General features: G+C 35.3%; 1 pseudogene; it reads left to right on the forward strand.

Moving 5' to 3' along the window:
* LOC106735957 (olfactory receptor 5D18-like) overlaps positions 1-9,045 on the forward strand; it is a 31,043-nt pseudogene that overhangs the window by 1,715 nt on the left and 20,283 nt on the right.

Below are 9,045 nucleotides of genomic sequence, written 5' to 3' on the forward strand. Positions count from 1 at the left end.
TGAGTTGCAGAATTTTCTTATATATGAGACCAGAAGGTTGCATAATGTTTAAGGTACTAGACTCCAACATGTCCAGCCATGGTTTGAGTTCTAGACCTGGTGACTTGTTTTCTTTCTCTCTCTCTGATTCTTTCTGTGTGCATAACCTGTAGTAAATTTTAAAAATTAAAATTAATTAACTAATTAATTAATTGTTTTAACAAAAAGATTTTTCTCATAATTTGGATGTATTCTTTATTTCAAATTTGTTTTTTCTCTTTCTATAGGTTACATTTCCACCATATTTCTTTTTCTTTGTGTAGCTTTTCTTTCTTTGTTTTAAGAGGTTTCTGCTATAGGGCACGTGCACTCACCAGAAAGATAAAGGGAGACAGAGAGACAGAAAGGGAGAAATTACCTCCCCCCATGGGGGATGGCCATGCCACAATCCCTTCTCCTCCATTCTTCTCTCGGGATCTTGGGCATACACACACACACACACACACACACACACACACCCAGAGTGAGTTTAAGCTACCAGGTCTGGTACTTGAACCATAGGAGTCCAGCGACATAGCCATTATGCCAACTGCTGGTCCCCTTTGTGTAGTTTTTTAGTTTGATATTTCCCCATTTTCCTGTTTTTCTTTTATTATGTTTTTGGTGTTATATCCAAGAAGTAATTGCTAAGAACAAGATCATAAAGCTTTTTCAGTATGCTTTCCTCTAGGAATTTTACATTTAAGTCCTACATTTTAATATTTTATTCCTTTTTAGTTAATTTCTGTGTATGTTGTAAGCTAAGGGATCAGTTTCATCCTTTTTCATGTGGACACTAGTTTTCCTAACACTTTGGTTGAAAGATTATCCTTTTGCCCATTGTGTATTCTTGACATCTTTGTTGATTACAAATAGGTTGCATATGTGTAGGTTATCTCTGGGCTTCCTATTCTATTCTAATGATTTTCTGCTACTTTAATTATTGTATCTTTGTAATATATTTTGAAATCAGGAAGAGTGGTGGCTTCAGATTTATTCTTCCTGAGGTTTGCTTTGACTATTGAGGTCATTTCTGGGCGCATTTGAATTTTAAGGCTTTTTCCCCCCTCTATTTTGCAAGAAATACTTTTGGATCTTTAATAGACATTGTTCTGATTCTGTTGACATATTTGAATAGTATGGACATTTTAATGATATTAAGTCTTTCGATTCATGCACAACATGTGAAACAAAGTTAGCCCCCCCCAAAAAAAAGAGAAAATAGTTAATATTATAGCAGAAATTAATGAGATAGAGGACAGAAAATCAATAGAAAAAAATCAATGACACTCTAAGCTTTTTGCTTTAGTTTTTAGTGAGAGAGAGAAAGAAAGAAAAGAAGAAAGAATTAAAATGAAAGGTGATTTTGACAAGAACTCACCATACCAACATTCTTCTGTCTCAACTTGCCAGTGAATTCTACCAGAAACTAAATAGGGAGTACTTGCAGACTTATTTTATGAGACCAGCACTTCATTGATGATAAATCCTGTCAAAACAGTACAAGAAAAGAAAACTTACAGACCCAACCCCCTGATGAACATGGACCTATATTGTCTTTTATCTGTTGTTCTTCAAGTGTATTTATTAAGAGATTCATTCATGAGTATCTCCCTTGCCCTTGATTTTTCCTGTATGACATGTGAAGTCATCCTCAATGAGATGAGCTTTTCTGGAGATGTATTTACAGTCCTTGAATGCTTGCCTGTTTTTAATTTACAAAGTGGAACCATGCAGTTAGATTCATAGTGTAGTGGTTAAGTACTACGTGTAAGCAACAAGATACTACATGGTCAAACACAGTTTCAATCACAGTGCTGGTAACCAAAAAAATATGCTGGTCACATCTGGGTGTGTGCCCCAAACCCTCCTAAGATAAAGAATGAAAGAAAAGGGATTGTTTCGTGACCACAATTCACTTTGAAGGGTTTTCTCTCCTCCCTCTCTCTCTGGTAAGTGCACACATCCATTGCAATAAAAATGTCATGAATGAAATAGTACTATTTCCTCAGATGCACCATGTTGATGGCGCACCACAAATTGAAATGAACCTGGGTCCCTGCATTGCTTCATGCAATGATCAGGAATATGTATTAGACCTTGCAATGGTGAGAAATATGCTTTTATTACTTTTATTACTTCAAGACACTTACTTTTTGCTTGTTTGTTTATCTTTAAAGGCATAAGGGGTTTAGTTAAAAATTAATCATTGAATCATCATTTCTATAAGTGACTTTTTCAGAAACTAAATTATTTTTAGTAATGTATAATGCAAATTTTGTAGATTCGTTCATAAATATAAACAACTAAATATGTTTTAGCCATTTGTAAAATTCTAACACCAATTGTTGTCTGTTAAGAAAATCAATGAGGGGAGCAGGAAGTAGTGTAGCGGTTAACCCACTGGACTTCCACATGACCAACTGTGATTAGAGTCCCATGCTCATTGTATTGAAAATCACGCTAAGTGCTTGTGCATGTGTGCACAAAATACAGAAAGGAAATTGGAGGAAAAAGAATTGCAGCCTGACATTACCCCTAGCAGGGGAGTGATTTCTCACTTTTCTTCTCTCTGTCTCTGTCTTTTTGGCAAGTGCAAGTTTATTGGAAAAAAAAAAAAAGAAAAAAAAAAGAAAACCAATGGTATATTGGCATAAATCAACAATAATCTTTACATTATACTGACAACTCACAAAGTTAAAATCATGTATTAATAGCATTGCTTAGACAATGCTATATTTAACAAATGCTAGCATCAATATATCTTCATAAGAAAAACAAAAATAAATTTCACATGGACTAATAATAGCTATCTCTGGACTATAATTTTATAGCTAATGTTTTTCATCAGCATGTTTTTATTTATATGCATGTAAAATCAATATATATTTAGTATTAAGGTTAATTGAGTAAAAGTGATAATACAATTATTTCAGGGCTTTAGGTAAACAATATTCAATGAGGTATCACATGGGACAGTTTTACATCAAATTGCTCAAATTTTAACCACCAATGCAATCACTCGTCAGTGATATTCCCTAGTCTACAGGTCCCTAAGGCTTATGCACACATTTGTGACACAGTGTGGTGCCAGGATTTAGTTCTTAGCTAGGATATTCTCTGTAATCTTGGCGTTTTCTTAATAGGTTGACAAGAAAGGTAGCATATAACATTTAATTAAAGCTATTGCTACATCTTACCATTATTTCCAGATCTTTTTCTATTAATTAATACTAAGTAGGATTGTTCTAGGAGTTCATTAATCTTGGCAGAAGGTCTTCATAAATGAATCATTCAAGTTTTTTTGTATTTAGGTGAGTTAATTTACTTATTTTATTTTGTACTTGTATAAAAAATAGTTCTGGAAAATCTCTTCAGGAGACAAATGTGTAGTTGAAAGTGGCCCACATTCACTCAGTCTGAGAGTGGACATGTGGTGTTCTGTGCTGTATACATATGCTGTAAACCAGGTTCAACTAACTGCATTTTTGTTCTTTCTCTCTCAAGTCTTTTCTTTTGTTACTCGGTTTACATATAATTCACATTTACTGTGATATAGTCAAATGCTAGATTTTAACATATTATGATGGTTGAAACTAAATATTTTTACAACCCTCTTTGTAAATACTTAGTAATCCTCTCAACACTGCCTCCTTTTAATGAGACTAGTGTCCTGACCCGCAGGACAGTCGAACAGGTTTCCTGAGGGAGGGAGTGAGAGATGGGACAAACACACACAGACACACAGAGTGGAGACAAGACGAGGTGCTGATCAAGTCTTCTGTTTATTGAGGAAGAATTGTGAGCTTATATACAGGCTGGTGGGCACCAATTGGTTGCCCGAAATACAAATGAGATAGAACAGTATGAACCAATCATTGGTGTCGGTGGATCTCTCCCATTGCCTAGGAACCCAACCGCCCCATGGGGAGAACAGTTGGTCACATGATTTCTGAGAAATGGTTTGCTCAGTGAGGAAGTGAAACCTAATGGTTCCCAAGATGGTGGGTAGCTCAAGATGGCTTCTGAATGCAGTGCCCTCCACAGGCTAGAACAATTTTTTTTTCTCCTCTCATCCCTGGATCAACTTTCCAATTGTGTTTGTAGGATCTCAGAAAATCAGACTGATGGGGCCACCTTCATCCTCTTGGGCTTCTCAGAATATCCAGACCTCAAGGTGCCCTTGTTCTTCATCTTTCTGACCATCTACACAGTCACAGTCCTGGGAAACTTGGGCATGGTTGTCATCATTAGGATAAATCCCAAACTGCATATCCCATATACTTTTTTCTTAGCCACTTGTCCTTTGTTGATTTCTTTTACTCTACAGTAGTGACACCCAAACTACTAGAAAATTTGATTGTGGAAGACAGAACCATCTCTTTTGTTGGATGTATTACACAATTCTTTTTTCAGTGCATATCTGTGGTGACAGAAACATTCATGTTGGCAGTGATGGCCTATGATCGATTTGTGGCCATCTGTAACTGTCTGCTCTACATGGTATTCATGTCTCAGAAGCTTTGTTCTTTGTTGGTGGGTGCATCCTACTCTTGGGGGATAGCCTTCTGTGTGACACTCACTTTCTCCTGGCATTATCTTACCATGGACATAATATCATAAATAACTTTGTCTGTGAGCATGCTGCCATTGTGGATGTGTCTTACTCTGATCCCTACATAAACCATATGCTTATTTTAATAACTGCCACTTTCAATGAAATAAGCAGCCTGGTGATCATTCTTTTCTTCTATATTTTCATATTTATAACAATCATGAAGATGCCTTCAATGGGAGGGCACCACAAAGCCCTTTCCACATGTGCCTCCCTCCTGACTGCCATTACCATTTTCCACACTACCATCATTTTTCTTTACTGTGTTCCTAACTTAAAAATTCATGGCTTATGGTCAAATTGGGCTCTGTATTTTATACAGTGGTCATTTCCATGCTTAACCCACTGATCTACAGTCTCAGGAACAAAGATGTGAAAGAGACTGTCAGAAAGTTAATATCAAACTATTATGTCACATATAGTAAAGTCCATGGGACTTGTTTCTTTTACTTTCAGAAGTATTGTACAGAAACCTCCTCTTGTTTGAAAATTTTTAACAATGCAAATTCCTTTTTTCTAAAGTATAGTAGTGTGTGTGTTTAATGCAATCCTCTGTTCACTTTGTTTCTTTTACTTTCAGAAGTATTGTACACAAACCTCCTCTTGTTAGAAAATTTTTAACAATGCAAATTCCTTTATTCTAAAGTATAGCAGTGTGTGTGTTTAATGCAATCCTCTGTTCACTTGTTATTAAAATCTGCTTAACTTAAAATTAAGCTAATTAGCTATAACAGTAATGAAATGTTTGACAATTTAAGTCAATAAACTTAGGGTTTCTCATGTGAAGATTTCTGAGTTTACACACATTGCCACTTGGTTGTTAAGGTAAATCATTCATTCTTTTGTCAGCCATTGGTTAATGGGTGTATAAAGTTGTTCTGAAAATGTATAGTTTACCATTAAGAAGGATATACCAAAGTCAATTTGGTAAACTAAGAGTTATTAAATTCTCAGACACTAAGTTTGAAATAAATATTTAATACCGCATAGGAGGTATTAGTGCATTGTAAATTCATATAAGTCATTTCTCTGATTCACAAAGCTTATAATATTGTTTGGTTAAATTATGTTTATAGCATAGCTTTTATTTTGTTATCAAGTGTAAGATATAAAAAAAGCAACACATTTCAGAAATAACTGTTGCTAAATTTGAAATTAACCTTCATGGCTACCCTCATTTGTGTGTAAGTTACATATTGATATATAACACAATCACAAAATAGAGATATATAACATTGGGCAAGTTGTTGTTGTTAGTTGATTAAGCAGCTCTGCTTATATTTGCTATAACATCTTGATTAACCTGATCAAGTATGATCTAACTAGAGAACTCACCTCCAGTCACTAGAGTTATAAAGTGTTTGGTAGCTCTGGTCTATGTGTCTATGATCCTCTTTGAGTTACTGAAATGACTTGGTTATTGTCTTCCTTTGTGTCGAAGGCTGAGTCACAGGATGGCAGCCACAAAGATAAAAGCTTGTTCGGTTTGTTATGACAATATCTACACTCTAGTGATTATAGAAGCACTATTCACAAAAGCCAATATATGGAGTTAAACTAACTGGCCATCGACAGGCAAACTGATAAAAAAAAAAGTTGTGTATATCTATAAATATAATAGCATACTACTCACTACTAAAAATAATGATTTTCTGTATTCAGAACATCAATGAGCCTTGAATACATTATAGTAAATAAAACAAACCTGACACAAAAATCTAAAGAACATTGTTCTCAACACTTGTGGTAATTAAACAAAAGATACTAAAAAAAGATGTCAAAAGAGAAGTAAAGAATGCAATAATTTTAACTGTAGGCTGGAAAGAGTAGGAGGGAAGGAATAAAGAAATATTAGTTAAAGGACACAAAATTACGGTTAGAAAAGAGAAAGAAATTCTAGTGCCCTACAGTACAGTGGGGCAAGTATGGGCAATAATAATTCACTTATATATCAACATTGCTTAAAGAGAGAGTTTTCAAATATTTCCCCTGATACACACACAAAATCGAGGTGAAAAATATGCTAATTACCATGATTTGATCATTATACTTTGTATTCATATACTGGAAATCACACTGTAATCCTTAAGTATGCACAATTATACTTGTAAATTAAAATATTACTTCTACAAAAGGACATGTCTGTTGCTTGGTGGCTAGGGCAGTGAGGTTCCTCATGGCTGACTATGTAGTTCAAGTCCTAGATCCAGTGACTTGAAATAACCTGTGTGTGGTTGTCCCAACTCCCCAAAGTAGATGAAACTGTGGTGTAAATATTCCCCATGGACAGTGCTTTCTCATTTTCTTTCTCTCTATGTCTCTTTGTTGTGAGCACCCATACTCTCTGGCAAAATTTAAAAAAATGAACAACAATAATAAACAAATCTAATAATAAAAAAGGTTGGAGTTAAGTCGTCTTTTAAAAAAAAATTTTTTTAGAGAGGTTTTCCCTATAGGGCACATGCACTCACCAGAAAGAAATCACCCCCCAGGGAAGATGGCCATGCCACAATCTCTTCTCCTCCATTCTGCTTTTGGGATCTTGAGATGCACATACATGTGCCCAGCGTGAGTATAAGCCACCAAGTCTGGGACTCAAACCATGGTCAACTACATGGTAATCCAGCGACATAGCCATTATGCCAACTTCTGGTCCCACAGTCATATTCTTTAACATGTGGATAGCCAGTTGTCCCAGCAACATTTGTTAATAATGCTACTCTTTAATCATTGAATGTTCTTGACTATAACTTTGCTTAATTTATTTGTTTTTGTTTTCTTTTTACAAATATCTAAGTATAATGTTCCTCAGTAATAAAGAGTCCTTTGTATATTTAGTCTCCTGCTTCACCACTGCCATCACCAACAAAAAGTCAACTACTTACCCATGGACTTAAAAATATTACTGTTATGCTTGAAATTAAGGGAAAATATAAACAAAATAAGCAAATGACTTGATATTCCAAAACCTTTCCTTATGATGAAGGATATTGAGCATTTCTTCACATGCTTTTTGGCTATTTATGTCTTCCTCAGAGGTGTTTATTCAGTTCATTTTCCCTTCTTTTACTTGGGTTAATTGTTTTCTTTCAGATAAGCTACTTGAGTGCCCTGTGCAGTCTGGTTATCACTCCCTTTTCTGAAGCATATTTTACAATTTTCTCCCATTCTGAAGGTTGTTGATTCATAATAATTACTGTGTTTGCACGATGTGCACCACTCTTTAAGTTGAACTGCTTCTAGTCCCTGAAAATAAGCATTGCCACAAAATGAATGAAAGTAAAGAGAAGGAAAAAATCATTGTATATTTAAAGAAGCACCAACAATCTAGAGCAGGATAAATTTGAAAAGTTGTGGTAGAAGAATTTGGAAAGGCAGCCTGCCTCCAAATCACTGAGAGTTTTATTGGCCAATTCAGGAAGATTTGATTTTATTTAATGTAGGGTGGAATCCACTATAGAGGCTGTGAGCAGGAGAGTGATATAATATCAAAAGAATCATTCATAATCAGTAAATCCTTTTTGAATATGTAAATCCCTTTGAGGTTTCTCAAGTTTATACTGTTGTGAATTTATACATGATGCAAGATTTTATGAAATCTCTTTTTATATCCTCTTTAGTTATTCTCACTGTGTTTTAGAGTTCAGCTAAGACATGGCTTCCTTTGAAAAGCCTTTCCTGATCTCACTGATTCATATCTCTTTACACTGTGTTTCTGTACAATGAAGTGAATATTTTATAATCACATTATGAAATCAGTCTCTAATTGTCTGATATGTCTCATGTCTATATCAGTGACGGTAAGGAAGTGTGTCTTTTTCCAGTGGACAGTTCTGAAGTCTAAGACTGATCACATAAATACTTACTGCATATAAACTTATAATTAAATAAATAAATAAAAAATAAGGCTATAATGCATTTAAAGTTTTCTGCCTTCTAAAGTTTGATTGGTAAAGGGCATCTAGAATCTGATATCAGTTCATATAAGCAATAAATGGAACCAAAGAACAATGTGACTTTGTCTTCACAGGCCTCACACAAAACCCAGAGGAACAGAAAGTGCTTTTTGTGGGACCAGCAGTTAGTGTAATGGCTATGTTGCTGGACTTCCATGTAGTTGACCGTGGTTCGCATCCCGGACCTGGTGGCTTAAAACTCACGCCAGGTGCATGCGTGTGCATGCCCAAGATTCTGAGAGGAGAATGGAGGAGAAGGGATTGTTGTGTGGCCATCCCCCCTGGGAGGTGATTTCTCACTTTCTATCTCTCTGTCTCTCTGTCTGTCTGGCGAGTACACATGCCCTACAGCAAAAACCTCTCAAAAAAAAAATTTTTTCGTGATGTTCCTGTTCTTCTATATTTTGGCCATGGTGAGCAACTTGCTCATTGTTGTGACTATTACTGTCAGTAAGA

Source organism: Tupaia chinensis, unplaced genomic scaffold (genome assembly GCF_000334495.1).
Source record: "Tupaia chinensis unplaced genomic scaffold, TupChi_1.0 Scaffold000592_1, whole genome shotgun sequence".
NCBI classification, from domain to species: domain Eukaryota; kingdom Metazoa; phylum Chordata; class Mammalia; order Scandentia; family Tupaiidae; genus Tupaia; species Tupaia belangeri.